Source organism: Stegodyphus dumicola, chromosome 10, assembly GCF_044657685.1.
Source record: "Stegodyphus dumicola isolate Sdum_Otavi_A_Nest chromosome 10, ASM4465768v1".
Taxonomy (NCBI): domain Eukaryota; kingdom Metazoa; phylum Arthropoda; class Arachnida; order Araneae; family Eresidae; genus Stegodyphus; species Stegodyphus dumicola.
This window is the reverse complement of record NC_140777.1, coordinates 78,618,406-78,640,160: the sequence shown is the minus strand read 5'-3', so window position 1 is coordinate 78,640,160 and position 21,755 is coordinate 78,618,406. Positions and strand designations below refer to the sequence as shown.

The following is a 21,755-nucleotide window of genomic DNA, read 5'->3' as shown; positions in this document are numbered from 1 at the left end:
ATTTAAAAGTTCTATGCACACCTTAAAAGTCAATTTATAAAAACATTTCAGTATGAACGAAATCAGTTCAATCGTTTCAAGCAACAACTAATTCATAAATAATATTTTGCTGCCAAACCGGGAAACAAATATTTTTGACACTTTAGGTATATGCATGATTTCATGATTAAAATTTAATGTAACCTAAGAATCTTTCTCAATATCAAGAAAAGAATTAAAGTGGCATTAAAACGCCATACCAGTTATCCTAACATAAAACAAAAATGTTGCCAACAGCAGGTATTAATTTAAAATACTGACATTAAAGAAACATTTTATACATACAATGGCGTCACGTGCAATTGCGTGCTTTCTTCAACACCAGAATGTGACACTATCGAGTAATAATACGTTAAAGTTGGAAAATGCTATTTTTGTTTCATGTTTTGTAAAATTTACATATTTTTATTAACAAACTCTACGATTTGAAAGCGAGCAGTTGCAACACTCCTCAAAATAAATAATTTTCATCTCTAGCGACTCCCAAGACTGTTGCCACTCTGAAAAATGAGAGCGAAATTTACCGTTTTCAGAGTTTTTAATGAATATCTGGGCTGATTAAAGTCGTACGAAGATTAAAATGGTTGAAATGGCTTCTCAGGAATTTTTAATGCCGCAGACAAACAGACGCGCACAGATGTTAATAGTATCGAATCCATTTAGCCAACAGATATCTAGTTTCGTAATGTATCAAATTCTATGTTGTAAATTCATTGATTACAAAGTAAAATTAAATAATAAAATTAAGGAATGATTTACTTTAACATCAGTAATGTCATACAAAAGATTTCGTAGGTAAATATTTTCGAAAGTTTTAACATAAATACATTTTAATTTGAACCATTTATGTAAGATAACTAAGAAGAACAAGAGAACAAAATAAGAGTTGAAATAAATTAGCATGAGTATTTTTTTATTCTATGTCAATCACATGAACTTACTAACACTTAAATATTTCTTGCTATTTTTGCATTCCTCATTCACATTCTAAAAATCCAGAAAGAGAAGCAAGTTTTAGTTTCGAGAACAATATAAAGTTTCTCTGATGCTTAACTACAGTTTACAATCAGTGGAGATTTACTTTCTTTCATTGTTGATTTAGCTCACGTTGTGGATTTTTTCTTCTTGTCTGTCTCACGAGCAACAAAAAATCTGATGTATACACCACATGACTTCCTCGTACAGAATATTAAATTATACGCATTTTTTTTCTTGAATTTCATTTAAATTGATTGGATTGAATTAAATCTACTTCGTCAACAGCGCTTAAACCACAATAGAATAAATGGACTCTTTAAAATTCACTATATTTGTTTACTATAACAACACTCCGAATGTACAAAATTTATATCATTTGAAGAATTATCGTTGCCACATGTTCTATTCAAATACTATAATAAACCTAAAACGATGTATGAAAGAAATTAAGCAAATAAAACAGAAAAGAAACAGTTTTTCACAGACGATTTAATACTTTTCATTCAATTAATTCAGTTCTCACTTCGGGACAAGGCAAAAATGCATAAAAACTCAAAATATCTGCATTAAAAATTACGAAGTAAATCTTAAACACTTATTTGCTCGAAAACATTCCAGAAAGAATTAAGCATGATTTAATTCACAATAATAAATGAAGGCGTTATTTTTGTGTTGCGAAGCTTAGTCTCTCTAGATTGGGAACAAATCTACAATTCTGCTGTTTCAAATGTAAACAAATATGTCCGCCATGTTGTTTAAAACTTAACCGCACTTCAACAGCTTTTAAATTGTTGATAATTGTACAAATATTGCTTCCAGAATTACGAAAGGCATAAAAACCTTAACCGGAAGATTAAAAACAACATAATTCAATCATTTTTAAAGCAAAAAATGTACAATTTACAAACATATAAGAGTAAAGAAACTTAGATCACTGAGCCGGGTAACAGAGTGGATATATATATATAAATATATTTATATACGTTTGGTGCGGCCGATTGCAACCAAAATACGAGGTGCACATCTACATGTTGTAGCAGTCCTATATACAAAATTTCAACGTTCTGAGGCTACTCGTTTTTGAGTTATGCGAGATACGTACGTACGCAAGAACGTACCTACGCACGTATGTACATACGTTCGTACAGATGCCACGAAAAATTCTCTTCAGAATTAATTTTAAAGCAGTTTTATAATTTTTTGGGGGAAAAGAGTCTTTTATTCTGTCCTTACGTACAGATATCACGCAAAAACTTTGTTAAATTGCATTCGATAGCGGTCAAAATGGATATTTTCGTTGAAATATGGTACCTGAAACTTTTCGCTATTACAATGTTTCCTGTTTACTTCGTACAAGGAAGTTAGTAATGGCGCGTGCAATCTGAGTCAGTTAACTGGATCTAAATCATTATAATTATTTCTTTTTTCTAAAAGTTTCATTTAGTAGTTAGCTGCTTAGGAGAGAAATTTTTTCATCCAAAGTTGTTTTTTTTTTTTTTTTTTTTTTTTCAAACTGCTGTAAACTATAAACCCACAAATAACGCCAAATATAATTTTAGCTGTGAAATATTACTTCTTATTTACAAATGAATGCATTGTTGATGATAATCATTCGAAACGTTACGCAAAGCTTTAAATTATTACCTTTTACCCCAAAGGGGCGTTAGCCCAGAAGGGATATGGGTCTTGAAGCGGCGTTTTGCGTTGAATCAGTTAAATGCGATATATCAGTTTTCAAATTCTGGCCACCAATTACTATCGCCAATTTTTGTATTTAAGGAAACTAAATAATGAATAATGTGGATGAATATATGTAAGTTTCTCGCATTGGGGAAATTCAACGGCACCTAGATTTGTCAAATTTTGAATAACAGAGCCCTCCACCTGAACATGGAGCCCTGTAAGACCGAAGTTGTAATTTGTTTTATTGTCTATTTTATATTTTGCAAAACCTTGACGAATTTCATATTTAAAACTCAATGATTTCAAAGCGAGCAGAGGCAACAATGTAGGAAATAAAGCATTTTTATCTGCTGCGCGCGAGGCTGTCTGTCGGAAATTTTAAGGATATGCTATTTTTAAATATTTTAACACAATGTGGCGTTACCTCAAATGCTCTCGAAACGTGTATGTGCCTGTTTTTCAAAAAAAAAAAAAAAAAAAAAAAAAAAAAAAAACTGTTTGAAATTAACACAAAATCTAAAAGCTTTAATTTTTTTTTTTTTTTTTTTTTTTTTTAAGCCCAAAGGACCAAAGGAGTGTTAGCTCCGAAGGACTATTAATTCCGCTTTGACATTTTGCGTTGGTTCATTATAAAAGTCTAATTCACTTTTCAAACTCTTGCCACCAAATATTAGAGTCCTGCATTACATTTAAAAAAAATAAATAAATAATTACCTATTTGCCTTAATGTATGCATGGTTCTTGCGCTGTGAAAAAACAACGGTCCCTCGAGACAACCAATTTTGAATAAAATAGTCTTCCACTCTAATATGGGCGGGGCCACCAGCGGCCGAGCGGTAAAGACGCTGAACACTGGTAGTTCGGTCCGAGGATCGAATCCCGCAAACGGGCTGGATGCATGGGCGTTTTCGTGGTTTTCCCTATGTGTAACGTGTATGCGAGCCAGTTTCCCTTAGAAAGTCCTCCACGAAGGCATTCCTCCCTTTAGGCAGATAGCCCTCGTGTGCTTTGCCGTAATTGAATAAACCAATCTAATCCTGGGCATCTGGAAGTCCAAATTTGGAATTTATTTCAATATCAGTTTCATATTTCGTAAAATTTTAGAAACGGATTTTTGATTAACAGACGAATTCAAAGCGTTCCATTAACATTGACATCGTGTCCAAGCACGGATATTTTATGCGCGAAGTTTCTTTTTTTGTGATATAGGTACTGAATTGAACTTTATGGTTTAATTGCGAAAAACATGATATTTAATAAATAAAGGTAACCCACAATAAATTTAAAAAAACGACCCTTTGGATGTAATATAAAATTTGAATTGTTTTCCTCCTTTGCGTGTGTGTGTTTGTATGCTTCAGTTAGACTGATGATAATTTTAAGTTACGATCCGCAGTGTCTAATAATTTGCTTCTGTATAATAAACTTTATCACATTTCCTATTGCACGGAATAAAGAAAAATGTTTTCAAAAACAGAAAACAACCTTCAAAAACGTTTTTAATTATACAGAAACAACCTCCGATGTAGTTAAGTACACATGAAAATTCAATGAGACTAATATCAATGAATACCTTTTAAGTCAATCCAGAGACGATATATAAAATTTGAATCGTTATTTAAGTTTCTTTTTTTTTTTCAAAAGGTTTATTTATTTTCCTTTCAATATACAGCTACTCAGCTGTTTCCTGTATATATTTGATATGCTGTGTTTAATTACTGGCCTTTTTATTATTTTATAGATTTTTGTTACTTTATTTGATTAATAGTTTGAATTTTTTGATTTCATTTTGCAGTAAGTATCTTTTGTTTTGCTGTATTTCTGTATAAATTAATTTGAATTTAATTTTAAAATAAGCATTTATATATAATTTAAAAAAATTCTCTTTGCTTATTATTTTTTAACACATCTATTTAAGTATTAGTTTCTTAAAAGATGGTTTACATATAAATCTTAATAATATGCGAAAAGATGTTTTACTTTTATGCAAATTTATTAAAATCGTCATTTGATTCAGTAAATAAGTGTTTAAAAAGTTCTGTTCCGAACGTTCAATCTGGTCCTAAAAACATAATGTACGGCTTTAAAAATTCTTTTATTAACTCGAATAATTGAGCAAATATTCAGAAAGTTTAACAGTTAGATGTTATTTAATTACTTTACGTAGATATATTATTAAAAATAAAATAAATATTTAAACTGTCAACTAGTAAATTTCTTGCTTTTAAATCCCGCATTTTGGCATTAGATAGCAGCATTCTGCATAACTCGCAATATGCCAATCCACGTTGAATTTCACTTTATGATGTCTGTTTGATGGCAACATTTGCCAGAGACCGTCGATGCTAAAAGCCTGCAGTGTGATGTTACTGGAACTGAAACGGAAACAGCTGTAAAGCTTCTTCTGTAGAAGGTTATAATTTAAACAGGTTTTGAGATGAATCAAACGGAACAGACGTAATACGGATATAGGATACAGGATCCAAACCTACAGGGTGTATCAGTACAGCGGTGACAAACTTTCAGGAGAGATAGTGTACACCTAGATGATGAGAAATCACGTAGGAATAGTCGAAAAAGCTTTCCTGACCCGGTAGCGTAATGGCAGACTGCACATTGAGTTGAACAATGTTAAGCAAATTTCACTTACTGCGCATGCTTGATGGTGTACCTTTGGCGCGGGGAGAAATATTGGCGACTAAGCAACCCTACGCTAGCTTATTCGTGATCACCATGGCTGTCGAGTGTGTTCGAATGATGTTTACAACTGTAATGTTGTGGAACTTTGCTTATTAGTTATTTTAACGTCCATACCGATTGCACTTGCTTATTTTTTTAATATATATTTCATTGTAATTTGTCAATAACAGTGCAGTTAATATTTGTTAACATATGTTCGTAATAATTCGTTATTTAAATGTAATTTGTTTACATGTTATAATTCAGTAATTGTAAACTGGAGTATCTCGCTTAGATTGTTAGCGTATATTCGCGCTTTTATTTTCTCATTTCAAAGAATTTAATAACTAGCATTAAGGAATTGTAAAATTTCTTCAGCGTTATTTGCAAGCACTTGTTATATTCCTCAGTGTTTCTTTATGTATGTACGAATGGAACGTATGGTAAATCCTGAATTGTTTTTATTGCTTAAAAGTATAATGAATAAATTTTCAACTAATATATCCTAAATTTCAGTCTTTTTCTGAACGAAAATTTGTACAGTTCCAAAGGAATGTGCAGAATTTCACAGGTATTATATTTCACATTTTGAATGCAAACACTGCTTCACATTACTTCGCAATAATTTCAGCTTTCTAGTTGTTTGAGCAGTACAGCAAAAAATAGTATTTTAACACAGTAATTAATTTACATTTACATTATACTCTACGAAGATTTAAACGCGAGATTTGTTTACAATCAGATGGCGGTACATCTACCATATACTGTATTTATCTTCTTTTCAAATCGCGCGAACATAGTAATTACGCCAAATTGTTTTCTGGGCATGCGCAGTATGCGACATTCGTTTAACACTCTTCAACTCAATGTGCAGTCTGCCATTACGCGACCCGGTAGTGAAGACACAGAACGCAAAAAAGGATGGGCACAAACAGAGAGACAAAGCATGTTTAGTACAGCGGAAACCTACAAAGCAGAACAAAAACAAACAACGGTCATCATTAAAGGCGGCGTTCGAAATTACGACCCCAGACCGTGATAGCCTCACTTCTCTGGTGCGTGGGAGATCTGCATCACGATTGGAAGATGAATTGACGCACGATTTCGAACACCCTCTTTGATAATGATCATTATCTCTTTATGCTGTTTTCGTTGTACTCCGAATAATAAACATGTTTTCTCACCCCGTTCATGTCCTTTCTTTCTTGACTTCAGAGTCGTCACTACCCCGCCAGAAAATAGTTTCCGACCCTGCATTCCTATGTGATTTCCCATCGTCTAGGTGTATCTGTATAATTAAATTTCCTTAAATTCATAGCTGAGTTTTTCATAGTATTGGAAACTATAGGAGTCGAAATTATTTAACGTCTTTACTCTTATTCATACGCGTACAATTTGTTTCAGATTTTTACAACAGCTTGATTACAGATTCCACATGTAATGTTGTGTAGAGAATTTGTCTGATCGCGTTATAAAAACTAGGTGAATGATTTCCTGATTTATGGAAATCTTAATTTTATTTGATTCTGAATTATTTATTTTAATGCTTTAATTTTGGGGAAAAACAGATGCTTCTGGGAATATTTTTAGTTTAAAGAATATTATTTATTTTCCTTTATTTGCAATTTTTGTCCAAGCTTTGATTCATTGTGAAAAGAAGCAGGGAAAGGGAGGCAATTTTGCTAAGTCATGATTTCGCGCGCTTTGTCCTTTAGAATGTTCTGGAAGAAATTTCATTGTGCAGTTGACCTTAGGACAGGAAGTACGTGACAGAAGGGTCAGAGGTTGCCACTTAACCTTCGATGGAAGTCATTCAGGTTTTGGCGATCGGAAGGTCCGTATTGTTGGCTAATTGCAGAAGGGCGCGCATGCGCGTTCACCCTTATTTCCTCATTCAGGGGTTGAAACGCAAAAATTTGCCCAAATTAAGGGGGCGATAATTGAAACCATAGTGGGAGCCTGCGTTTGTGAAGGAGAGGAAGAAAATTCGAGTTTGAATCACTTTTTTCGTGCGAGACTTACTGTATGGATGTTACTCTTGAAACTTGCTCTGGGGTTGAGCGTTAGAAACGATGTAATTTACGAAGAGAGATGCTCCCCGGCGGCGTTTTGACTAAGAGGCGAGAGACTTTACTCACTTACTCTTGGAATCACTTACTGGGTTGACTTACTTACTTTTGGGCTAAGATTGTAATTTCGAGCTTGCTCTTGGGATGAGCGAGAGAAGGCGAGCTGTAATTGCCTAGAGAGACGTTCCGGAAGGAGTGCTCCTGTTTCTGATTTCGAGAGTGAAAATTGCTTCGTCGTTATGAAAACCAGTTACCTGCCGTGTGTGTTTCGCCAATAGTGCCAGGACAGGACGATGTCCTCTGAAACTTCCATTTTGCAATCATGGATAAGCGCCGCCGACGTCAACTCTTATTAGGATACGAATCCTCCACTTCAAGATGTACACCACAAGATAAGTTTCTATTTTTTTGAGTTTGAACTCTAAGTAAGGTTTCAACGACTTCCTTGGAATGTAAAATAACAACGTCGAATCTTAAATTAATTCTCAGGCTTTCAATTGTTTCCCTTTCCCCTTCTAAATTACCGAGACAAACCTTAAGGTCTTTATATGAATTAGGATGTAATAATTTAAGTTGTTTGTGTAATCTTCCTTAGAACAGGTTTGAATTGCAAATAATTTGTTTTCCTTAACCTCTTAGAAATTATAGAACGGGTACCCGTTAAATTAAAAGAGTCATGTAATAGATTTGCAAATCATGAATTTAAATGTAACAAAAAGTAAAGGACAAATTGAAGAATTCCCCTGTGTCTAAAATAAGTAAATTGAAAATGTAACACAAATAAGAAATTTGACTCTCTGATTAGGATAAGATTTAATTTTTATTGTGAGGAATTTGAATAAACTGATATTTAATCTGGAAACCTATTACTTATGTTTTCTTTATAACTGTTATGTGTTTTTCTTATATATATATATTGATTTTACATGTTGTTTATTCGATCCTCTCACGGCGCGGTCCCGGATGCATTTTCACAACGCAATGCATTAAAAATTCACTTATACGATCACTAAAAGTTTGGTAATTAGCAAACTCTTAAGAGTTTAGTTTCTCAGTGATATTTAGTTAGTTGCAGTTTCACCTGTTTCTGCATTAGTTTCCTCCCTAAGAGGAAGTTGTAACACAGCATTGGTGCCCATGATTTTTCGGCAAAGTATAGAAACAGAACATTGGTGCAGTAGCTAGTTAACAGTAAAACAAAAATTATGAAAATTAATATATATTTGTTTTACAGCAAATACATTTTTGCACTTTCATTATATGCAGTTTTGGAAAAGTTATTAATAAATGCTTCAAAAAATATTATTTTTTACCATTTCGAACATAATTTCTGTTACTGTTTCTAATTGGTTGTCCTCTGGAAAATTAAAAATAATCTTCTGTATAATAGTAAATGTAATTGCTCTCTTGACTCAGCATTACCACGAATATTTTCGGGAAGCTATTTAAATGGAAATTTGTTTGACTGATCCCAAAGGGAAATTTAAATTTACATTTCCTCAGTCCCTTCCTTTAATAAATTAAGGTACAAAAGAAAGGCTACTTCTTTTGCATGTCAATATGTAGCCATTATACATAGCAGGAGACATATTTTAGAATTCATAGGAGAAGCATTTCTTTAAAAACATTACTAACAGAAACTACAAATAGTAACTCCAAGTAGCTTCAAGGAAAAAGAATAAATATTTACTTCAAGAATTATCATATACAATGTTGCAATTGAATAATAAATGGGTGATATTAAGAAATGCTTTAAGTCGTTATTTCTTCATTAAGAAACAATTTTACTCACATAGATAAGTTGGAGAAATAGCAAAATTATTTTCCTTAAAAGCATATGTGAGGATTCAAGTATAAACTATGCTTAAAAATTTTCAAAGGCATTCCTGCTTTTAAAATTCACATCAAATCTTCGAAGCTTTACTGTTTTTGAATATTATTTTCTTGGCGGGCCGCAATGTATATAACTTAATATACTACCAGGAATTCTCAAAAGTAATTTTTTGCATTATAGTTAACCTTAGAGAATCCTTTTTAATGAATTCTGTGGAAATAGGGTAAACACATAAATATGTAGGAATATGAGAACATATAAAACTGGGAAACATATTTTGAAACTATTAGCTTCCAAGACTTTCAGGAAAAGCATGCTATTATGCAGAATAAATCTTCAAAAATATAACATAGAAGCTTTCAAATAAATATGGTACACAAGAATTTGAAATTTCCTTCAAAAAAAATCTGAAAGCTTTCGGTTTTTATATTACGCCCAAAGAGGGAATTTGTTTTCATTTAAACACACATAGACGTTTCTAAAGCATTTCGGGTATTGTCCTTATAGAATAAAAACATTTAGAAGCAGCATATCTGTAGAGTTTCCTTTACAGTCTCACGCCGGAAGACAAGAATATTTTATTCCGTACAATGTTGCCACTGCTCGTTGTGAAATCGTCGGGGTTTATAAAAAAAAATCGTTGAAATTTTACAAAATGTGAAAAAGATAAAAACACAAATTCGAATTTGAAAAATCGGGATTCCAGGTGCCCAATATTCGGGTCGAGGACTACGCTGTTCAAAATTTAATGGCCCTAGGTACCGTCGTTTTTTCACAATACGAGAAACATATATACATTTGTGCAGATTCCTCATCATTTTATTTCTTTAAATATAATATAGGGCGATAACAGTTCGTGGCAATAATTTGAAAATTGATTCAACACTTTCAGTGATTCGACGCAAATATTCACACCAATGGAAATAAATTAATGCAGACTAGAAAATAAAGATAATCTTCTCTAAGGTAATACAGAATATAGGCAAGCAGTATGGGCAATATTATACATTTCAGCAATCAATCCTTCCCATGTAGCATGCGCTGTGCTGTGTTATGTAGAGAAATTACCGGATAGCGTTATAAAAATTAGGTGAATGATTTTATGATTTATGGAAATTTAAATTTTATTTTGATTCTGAATTATTTAATTTAAGGCTTTAATTTTGGGGAGAAACAGATGCTTCGGGAAATATTATTTAGTATAAATGAATATTATTTATTTTCTTTTATTTGCAAATCTTGTACAAACTTTTATTCATTGTGAAAGAAGCAGGGAAAGGGAGGCAATTTTCGCCAAGTCATGATTTCGCGCGCTTTAGAATGTTCGAGAAAGAATTTTCATTGTTAGTTGACCTTAAGAGAGGAAAGTACCTGACGGAAAGGTCAAAGGTTGCTACTTGTCTTTCATTGTAAGTCATTCAGGTTTTGGCGATTGAGGGTCCGGTTGTTGGCTAAGTGAAGAAGGGCGCGCAGGCGCGATCACCCTTATTTCCGCATTCTGGAGTTGAAAACGAAGATTTTGCGATAATTAAGGGGGCGATAAGTGAAGCCATAGTGGGAGCCCGTTTGGTGAAGGACAAGAAGGAAATTTGAGTTGGACACACTTACTTTTGGCTGACGCTCGGACTGACTCGCTGATTTTTGGGCTTGCTGGACAAAATGTAAGTGACTCCGAGAGGTGTTTTCCGGCGGGGAGCGGCAAATATGCTCCCCGGCCGCGTTTTGGTTAAGAGGCGAGACTCTCTTACACACTTACTCTTGGACTCGCTTAGGCACTCACGCTTGGATTCGCTGACTTTCGGGTTGCTGGTCTTGTGGACGTTGCTCTTGAAAACTGGCTTGAAGAAAATTGGAGTTGGACTCTCTCCCTTACTGACTGGTGGGTGGAATTTACTTGGGTCGTTACTCGTGAAGCTTGCTCTTGGGATGAGTAAGAACAGGCGAGCTGAAATGGCCTAAAAAAAACGTTTCTGACCTGAGCCTGAAAACCCTCTTCCTTGCGGCGTGCTGGTAAAGAGGCGAAATTTGAACGAGTTACCTGCGTGTGGACATAGGACTTTCAGGACCAAGCGGATAGCCGCCCTGGGCAGCAGTGCTCCTGTTTCTGTTCTACAGTAGTGAAGTGGAGTCTACATTTTTAGAACCTGTGTCAAGATGAGCCCGGCCGACATCAACTCTTGATAAGATAAGAGTCCTCCGCTTCAAGATGTCCCCTCAAGCTAAGTTGTATTTTTTTTTTTTTTTGGTGTGTTTGAACCCTAGGCAAGTTTTTTCAAAAACGTCCTTAGCAGTAAAAAAAAAACAACGTCGAATCTAAAATTTAACTCTCGGGCCTTAAATTGTTTCCCTTTCCGTTCTTTTAAATCACCAGACAAACCTTAAGTTTTTTTATGAATTTAAATGAACAGACTCTCAGATGAGGTTAAGATTTTTCTTATTGTGTTGTAATTGAATAAACTGATATTTAATCTGGAACCTCTTACAGTATGTTTTTTTTATATATTTAATATGAACTTTTCCTTTATATCTTGTATATGTTTTATGTTTTCGATCCTCTCACGGCGCGGTCCCGGAATGCATTTTTTTCACAACGCAAAAATGCTGTACACGTTTCACTATACGATCACTCCCTTTAACGGCAAGTAGTTTCATATTTAACATTTAACAATATAGGAATTTCAGATATAACTGGTACCTAGAAGTAAACTATTTAACCTTGGTGGCGAAACTTTCTTCTATATAACATTGGTGCCGTGAAGTAAGATTCATAACATTATTTCCCGGCGTGAACTTAAGCAATTTAACAGCTGAGTAAAATCTAATCTGCTAGAAGATAATACAAAATGTAGACAAGCAGTAGGGGTATTACTATACCTTTCAATAATTAGTCGATCCGATGTAGCTTGCGCTATGATGAATAGACTCTAATCTGGTAAGTAGAAAAAATGGTAAAATGTCGAAAAATGTATTGAATTTTGTCAAGAAATTCAATCGATACTCTAATGTAAAAGACTTAATGTTGATATTCATCATAGTTCAAGAATTTATACTAACTACATATTCAGACGAAGATTGGAGAAACAAGAAAAGAACCAGAAAACCCATTAACGGATACATTTCCAAACTAAAACTGCATTTTATGAAACAGCGAGAGGCAAAATTGCATTGTTTAATCTTCAGCTGGAACAGAGTGCAATGCAGTAGCTAATACAGCACAATAAGCACTGAAGATTTAGGACTAGAATAATATACGCCAGTCACTGCCTGTGAAGATAACAAGTCATGCATCAAACTTTCGTATCTAGAGAAATATACTTCTAGAGCAAAGCATATAGATGTCAAATACTATTAATTGCATGAACTTCAACGAATTATATCCTAAGCCTGGACTACAGCAGCAACTACAACATGATCGCAGACTTGCTTGCTAAACAGCTAGGAAACTATGTATCAATAATCGATAATCGCTGCCCATGGTGATCCTACCCATTCAGATATACAGTGCTGGATACAATAATGGACATCAATAATCACCACAGAGGCGATAAACATTTCATTCTGATTGTTTTCAGTAGATGAACAGCCAGACCCGCTCTTCTTTCCTTCGCGCCGATGTAAGAGGACAGTCTAAAACGAAGTCTTGCATAATGTCTCTCTATTGAAAATCATATAAGTATTGTGAAATTTCTACCTATTCATATTCTATGTTAACATGTATTAATGTTAGGATAAAATAACAAGTCGAACAAGTACTAATTTAGAAGTCAAACAACAAAAATCTGCGTAATATTTCACAATTTTCACAGGACTAGTTTCTATGGTTTTACCGAACCATTATCCTCAGCTGCCAAAGCGGAAATAAACGAGATAAGATATAGTGATTAGACAAAATAAGCTAAGAATGGCTGGACAGGAGTTAAGATACCGGCGCCATCTAATGATAAAACAAAGACTAAAGCATACTTTCCTTACAGGCAGCAGGCAACGATGAATTAGAATTAGGGTGTTAACTAGAACAGAAAGATTTTTTTAGTTTGAAATGCCTCTAGAAAATCTAATTTACCAATGGAAGATGTTTTTTGAATACTTATTCTGCAGCCAAAATATTCAAAAAGAATCTTTCACTGGTGAATTAGATTTTCTAGAGGCGTTTCGCATTAAAAAAATATCTATCTAGTTAACGACCCTAGTTCAGTTAGTTTTAGTTAACGACCTTAATTCCAATCCATCTTTGCCTTCAGCCTTTAAGGAAATTGTTTTCGTTCTTGTTTCATCAATTAATGGCGCCAGTAGCTTAAATCCTGTCCAGCCATTCTTAACTATCCTATGAAAATTTGCAAATATAATGCTCATTTTTGTTGATTGACATCTAAATGAATGTATTAAATTAATATGTTTCATTTATCGTTTCGTGTAGAAACTCTTTTGGATTACAGTACAAACCCAATTATCAGAACTCCAAATATCTGGATCGCTGAATATCCGAATCTCTTCCAGAATTTAAGAAACAAATTAAGAAGAAAATGCAGTGTTGGACAATCAACGATTTCAGACATTATAAGGAGGAAACTTGCACTTTTAAATTTCGTGTCACCGCTTAAGAAGGAAGATGGAACTTCTTAACCCTTTGCAGCTCAGTGTTCCACTACATGGAACACCCGAATTTAATCGCTTCTGAAACCTTTAAATTCAACCGTAAATAGATAAAAATGCCTTTATAACATACTTTGAACTTTTCTTTTTAAACAGTAGATAGCAACATATCACAAGGAGACACAGAAATTTCATTTATTATGTGTATTAAAATCCACTTTTTTTAAGTAATTTTCTCTATTTTTTTAATGATATAAAAAAATTTATTTCGAAAAAAAAATAAGGCATAATTTTACTGGCTATACTCCAAATTATTTGTTCTATATATATATATATATTTTTTAATCTTTCATACAAAAACGATACGATCATTGAATGAAACCGGGTGTTCCATTAGCGGGAACACTGCGCCTTTAGCGATCTCATGCTATTACGAATCAGAACATCTGTGCTTAGGAGAGAACATGCGTTGTTTACGTTTTCTGTTTCCGTTGTTTTTTGGGGGGAATGAATTCAAACAAAGCAGTATTGAGGGGTGAGGTGTGTTTTGTGTTATGAAAGCCCTATTAATGTATTAAATTAATATGGTTCATTTATCCCTAATATTGGCAGGCTATACTCCAAATTAGTAATATATATAATAAAGCCCTAATATTGGCATCTCGAAGTTTTTGGGATTAGTTTTTTTTTTTTTTTTTTAGGCGGGAATTTTATTAGTAGCTTGACTCATCTTTACTTAGACCTGCGCGAATTTTTTGCTGTCGCATTTTAGTCTCATTCCCATTTATTTTCAATAATCGTGTAGATATTTTTCGTGTATGTATATATTATAGGCTTGTTTTTCTTTATTGTTAGTATTAATCGTAGTTAATTTTTTTTATTATTAATTTTCCATAAATGGCGCGGAGAGGTCTAACTCTTTCCGAAAATTTGTAAATATTTATGTATATAGGACTTGTGTATATAGATATTTATCTCATTTATCCGTATATATTCAAGAGTATTGTGTATATCCAGGAAACCATGTATACAGCCATAATACAGAATTTTTTCATTCTTATACAAACGCTTCTACTCATTTTTGTGCTTCATTGCAATGCTCGCTTAGTCGCACTTTTAAAAGCTCTGGCGGCGCAGTGTTCCACCTCATGGAACACCCACAGAATTAAAACGGTAAGTGCAATTTTTACAAAATTTTACCTGTATACTCCTTTAGGACTAAATAGACTGCATACAACTTTTTTTGTTGAAATTCAGACGTTAACGTATAGTGCGCCGCAAAGGGGTTAAACAAATTCAATGAAGGCAGCAACAAACAAAAACTTACAAGATGTCGTTTTCAAGTGGTGGTGGTGGTGGTAGATTTATGGCGCAAAGCTCTATAGGCCATATGCACCAAACGCAGGATTCGTATTTCGCATATAAAGTATAAAAGAAAAAATCTAAAGCAACAGCACACTTTTAAAATGGAGGCAAGTAAAAAGATAGTGAAATGGTGGGATGAAAATGTTGATTATGATTCTGATAATGAAATTGGCAATATAGATATATAATCTTAAAATATTTGATTCATTAAAATTCTAACAGAAAATCTCAAGACAAAATCAAATTAAATAATAGAAACCTGTTTCTTTCAGGTAGTCAAACAAATTGGTATTGACCTTTCTTCCGATTAAACGGTCGAGAGGCAGGTCGCAGCTATTAAAATACTTCTCACGAAGACTATTAAAATATGGACATTCAATTAAAATGTGATATACTGAGAGACAAACATCACAGTTTGCACAAACAGGCTCGTTTTCAGCTTTCAAAAGGTAGTTATGTGTTACTCTAGTGTGACCAATTCTAAGGCGAGTTAAAAGAACTTGTTAATTACGATTGCAAGTAGTGTGCCAATGCTCTATTTTAGCCTTCCCCCTTCTCAACTTGTTATGTATCTGAATGTCCCAAAGTTGTTGCCATTTATATCTGATCTTCCCTTTGATGACACAACAGATATCTCTAAAAGGGCTGAGGCGGCCAGACGTTTCAACAGCAGATTTTGCTGTGATGTCTGCCAGCTCATTGCCTTTTATTCCTGCATGTCCAGGGACCCAGCAGTACAGAATTTCATATCCACGACTTCTTAATTTAATATTTAGCTTCAATACATCCACTATCACAAGATTGTCGGGGCTTGAAAAAAATGTGGAACGCTTCACTATTTTGCGTGTCATCCTTGCGCAGGGACCATGCTAATCTTCTCTGTATCGTTCCAATTTTAGTATATGTACTGCCGAAACGAGTACCATTTTCAAGTGGTTTTTGCAACAACTTTCAATAGGAAACCCAATTTCCAAGTCCGATTCTTTGTTGAAATGCTGAGATCTTAGCTCAGAAGCTTAGCTGGTCATCTTTTAAGGCATGTAACCAGCTGGCTAAGAAATTTTTAAGTGCAGGCATGGTGTCCATCAAACGGCTTACTTTGAAAAAGATGTTCAGCAAGCAATGACTTTCAGCACTTGTAAGCACTGTACAGTACGCTATATAATATGTATATAAAAGTGATTCCTTTTCATTTTGATTAATTAAAACCTCTTTTTCTTTAAACTAGTTTTTCCTCCTCTCATTTTCAACGTATAGTACAAACAGTAATTCATAAAAGTGTACATAGACCCTTTCTTTGGAAAAAAAATCAAGTATCCGAATTTTTGATTATCCAATGAAGTCTGGTTCCAATTGATTCGGATAATTGGAGTTCTCCTGTACTTAACCCGCGGGAAAGCACGTGGGGTGTATCATACCCCACCCCTACATAAAAGTGGAAAATTCCTATCTTATGAAACTGAAATTCTGTGCTGCATTCAGTAGCTAAGTTTCTAGTTGTGGTTGACTTTCACAACCGCTTTTTCTTTGCCTATGTGTTTCAGAAAAAGATTTATCGGCATTTTGATGGAACTGGGGTATGACACACCCCACGCGCCTGTCCGCGTAAGTGTTTTTCTGACTGAATATTTAGTTCAGAAATTTATTTCTAGAGTGTAACAGTAAATATTTCTACTCGCAAGTGATTTTAAAGTACTTGACATTAAATTCTTAAAACTTTCTAACCGCATTATGGTATAAAGAATGACTCCCTGTGAATTGGAGATGCAACGCCTGTGAGATATTTTAGAAATATTTGAAAGCGATGAAGAATGGTTTTCGGAAACTGAAGATGAAACTAGGAATATTTTCTACACGGTTTTGGTTACGAAAAAGATAAAACATTAGTTCCTGATGTTCCTAAAAGAGGAAAAACTGTTCTTATGCTTTCAACATTATATAACAATCTTACTATAGATGATACTATATGAGAAAATACAACGTTAGGTATTATATGTTTTTATAATATGACTAATGGAGCAATGGATATGTGGGAGGAAATTTCAGCCAATTATCCAATTTCCAGAATAACAAGGAGATTACCAATGGTAATTTTCTTTCCTGCACCGAATATTGCTGTAATAAATGCTTGAATTATATTACATTCAACTGCTAATCCGCCAACCAGAAACAGAAGTCTGTTTTTGAAGGACTTAGCCTTCAAGACTTAGCCAATTAATGAGAGGACTTAGCCAATTAATGAAAAAAAGTATTGAACAAAGATCGGAGATTAATACTTTACCAAGAAACTGACGTACTGCATGCAAAACAAAAGCAGAAATTTCGAAGAAGATTTAAAACGAATGCATGAAACAATTAAGTATGAAAGATGTGATAAATTTGTAAGGTATTCCCTTTCATTTTAATCGCGCCAAGGACAGAAGAACGTGAATGCAATGTTTAAAATGTGAGAATATTCTGTGCTAAGAACACATGAGTGTATTTTGTTCAAAGTGTAAAGAAATAAAATAAGCATTGTGTATTAAAGATGCAATGAAACATATAGGCATGATGTTTATTTTTTTATTATTTTCATTTATCATAATTTTAACTCTAAGATTATTTTGGAAATTAATTTTTTGAAACCCAATTATTATTCACGCATTTATAATACACGAGAACAAGAAAAACAGCTTTAAACTAAATAAAACTATTTTTATCGTATTTTAAATATTAGGGTATGTGATACCCCACGCGCCACTCTAGTGACTTTTCTTGGTGTGACTTCCGCCGAGTTAATAAGATCTTAATGACGCACTGTGCTACCAAAAAGACAAGGTTGGAAACATCGTCTCGTTTTCTTACTTCCTTAATTTGCTGAATAATATATTTATGATTAAACCTCATATTTTTTTTTAATTTACTACCAATGATTGCTTACAATAATTAGTAAATGCAACATCGAGAATTATATTTATTTTTCTGCATTATAACAATTACAAGTAATTTTAAATAATCAAATTTAATTTTAAATTTAAACAGATAATATTTGTTTAAATCATCAGGTGTTAATGTAACAATACGATGAACACATTTAATAAAGCATTTTAAGTATTTTCTTCCAAGTAACGTATTAGTTTCTACATATATGAGGAAGATAAATACTAAAATGTTAAGACTGTTTTTATTAAAAGTGAGACACTAAAATTCTAAGATTATTTTTCTTACCAAGTCATCTAACTATATTGTAAAAGAAAGCTTACATAAACAATCCCCTTTATTGTTGTGCATATGAAATTAACTGTAAATGGTTGTAAATTTTTTTTTTTCTATTTCACTTTTAATATTTATTTTAATGTTAAACCACACTTCGAAAAAAAAAATTGTGTCCCAATTTACATAAATGATTTCATAATACATGTCTATAAAACTACAATAATAGGTTGATATTGTTAACAGATGATTTTTCACTCCGAAGTAAATATATTAAACCTTGACAAGATAACAAGATATAGGAATATTTGTAAGGTTAAGGACTAATGGTGGCCGCCCCAGGTCAAGGAAGAAGTTAAATCAAGCGGAGCTCTTCCCCCCGCAACCTTCAACGACTGGGTAAAGAAACGAATGAATGACTACAGCAAGAGATAAGTAGCATTTCTCCTTCTAACGTTTAGTTAATTTCCAGGTATTACTGCTAGTTGCAGAATCTCATTTTACCTCAAGCGAGGTTGACTTTTACGTCAAGTGGGCGATAAAAGATTACTTATCTTGAAAAATGTTTTGGTTTAAATTAAGTTTTTTTTTTTTCAAAGATTTAAAATTACTTAATATTTCTAAGATAGACTGTGAAGTATTGCGAAGATATTAGTTTTGTAAAAGCAATGAATTGCTGTGAATATGTTAGCTAAATGTTTTTTATAATCCTTTGTCGAAAGACTTGTAAATTTGTTTAAAATTAAAAGTTTGTAGAAGTAAAACGCAATTTAGTCTAGACTATTGTCCCAGTAGAATGCGATGTTAAGAAAAGAACTTTGAAAAAAAAAAATTAAATTTTTGCTTGAATGATTATGTCTGTGAAGTTACAGGCTAGCGAAACAAGTCTTCGTTACCTAGCACTTATTGTTATTATGTTTTACTAAAGTATCTTTCCTTCCAGATGCTGCTGGAAGGAGTGTGCGAAAGAGATAAACTCAAAACAGATGAAGATGTATGTAAAGTCCAAATCATTCGTCATAAATTGTAGGAAATTCTGATTGGCCTTAGGGTTGGAAGAGTTAAGTTGTAGTTTTTTTTTTTAGAATCGCAAAGTTTCAATCAGGTCCGTTTGGACCAGTGTAGTTCAACTTTTGCCAATTCTGGGGGGAATATGTAAGGTTTTAAGTTAAACTAACCAAATTTCTTTTTATTTTAAGTTACCCTTTCCTGTAAACTCTTATTTCAACTTCCCTTCAGAATGAGCGCGAGGTTCAGCTTTATGCTAATTTGTGTTGGAGCTAAGTTTTGTATTTAAAGGTTAGTGAGAAATTTCTCAAGTGTGAGAGAGCTTTTAGTCTCAGACCACGTCGGCTCGGTGGACGTTCGCCAGATTACGACTTAGCATTATTACTCTAATACTGATTGAAGTGATTTAAGTGCGTTGGTACTTAGCAAAGGCTTGCTACGCACCATAAATAGGCCAATCTCGCGTTTAAGCTTTGTGAAGAGCGACTATTTAAAAGTCTACTGAAGCTATACTTTAAATTGTTTAATTGTTCAGTTTAGACTCAAGCGCGGTCATTAATTTTCTGTTATCACTCCCCAGCTGGGAGTTCCTGTAAATAGTAGTGATTTAAATATAAGGGTCTTTTACACCCTTCTGACGTTGTAGTTCTCCTAGCGCTCACAAGAACATAGCTGCCTTCAGCTCACTGTTCGTGATCAGGACCTTAATACTGTCACCATTATGTTTGCCAAAAGTATGCATAGAACACGTAGTCCTGACATATTTGCAATATTAGTTCCACTCATTGAGTTTATAAACATTATGATTTGGAAGATCTTTATCTTTGTCAAAGAAATGCCAGTTTGTTTAATACAATGTAGGGTTTCTCACTCTTTGCTTTAAGATGAACGTCGAGAAACCCAATGTACTGTTTATCGACTTGTCGCTGAGTTTAAGGGGACTCGTACACCTTAAAACCCGTAAGATTTTCAAATATGTGACTGTTGCAAGAATTGGGATAACTTATTTATTTTAAAAGCAATTACTTCCAACCTTTTACAGCTGACTACATAACATAGCTGCTTTCTGAAATAATCATCAGAAAGTTTGTTTTGCCACAAATATTTTTATAATTTAATCCGCTTTTTGACAAAAGTTTTCGTCATGTTTCCACCTTGCGCGCACAGTTTAAAACATTCTGTTGCATAATTTGATTCCAAGCTTTTATAACATTTGGGAACTACTGTGAACCAAAAAATTCTAAGAAGTTCATGTTAAATTTTTATTTTGTTTGGAGTGGAGTTTATAAAATATATTTTATTAAAAAAAATCTGTAATGTTTTCGTCCATAAAATGTTTTAATATTGAAATACTCATCAGATTTTAGGTTCTGTTAAAAGATAGGGCTCATATAAAGAATTCCATCAAATTTCAAGTATGTACCATCAGCCATTTTGAAAATATCGTGCGCGCAAGGTGGAAATGTGATGAAAACTTTTGTCACAAAGCGGATTAAATTACAAAAATATTTGTGGCAACACAAACTTTCTGATCACTATTTCAGAAAGCAGCTATATTATGTAGACAGCTGTAAAAAGTTGGAAGTAATTGATTTTAAAATAAATAAAATATCCCAATTCTTGCAACAGTCACATATTCGAAGGGTGTTAAGGGGTCTAAGGTGTATGAGCCCCCTTAAACAAATAAATCATAGACTCAAGAAGGGTTAAGCTGCCCCTTTATTTCACTCAAATAACAATAACAGTTGGTGCCTTTCTCGGGCTTACAACAAAGCCTCAACTCAGGCTTAAACTCAGAATAAGAAATGAGAACTAAACTATAGCTAACTAAAAGAGACTTAGTCTAAGCTAAAGAGAAGTATCTAACGTAGTTTGCCTTAATTTAAACTAGCCGGCGAATATCAAAAGGCACGTAATAATATGAATAAGCGTAACAGCTTCAAGAGTAACTTTGCCCAAAAGCAAACACCCGCTAGTCATGATTACTAGCTGTCTCTCTCTAAGTAATTTGAACCGTCTTTAAATACTTCTTCTAACTTATTTGCATTCAAAGTGATTCTAAAAGCTCATTCTAGTAGGAAGTTGTAAGTGGAAACAAGAATTGATAGTAAAGGTTATCCAAATCAAAATTAATTTTATGAAATTTAAATATTACTTACAACGAATTTAAAGTTAAGTAGCTATGTTTGTACTGGAGGCAAAAATTTTAATAAAGAAATCTCAAAGGAAAACATTTTAATTCATACCTTTCTGCTCGAATTGGGGAAATGTTTGTCTGATTTAATTAGATTGCAAATTCATTTTCTGTTTAATTA

At 33.4% G+C, this 21,755-nt stretch overlaps 1 protein-coding gene and 1 non-coding gene across 3 annotated transcripts in view; both read right to left on the bottom strand.

Moving 5' to 3' along the window:
- The window catches only part of LOC118183022 (G protein-coupled receptor dmsr-1-like), a 249,319-nt gene that overhangs the window by 166,524 nt on the left and 61,040 nt on the right, over positions 1–21,755 (bottom strand). The window lies entirely within an intron of this gene.
- On the bottom strand, positions 16,057–16,163 carry LOC118183023 (U6 spliceosomal RNA). Its single transcript, XR_004757162.2, has one exon. It is a non-coding gene; the product is annotated as a U6 spliceosomal RNA (small nuclear RNA).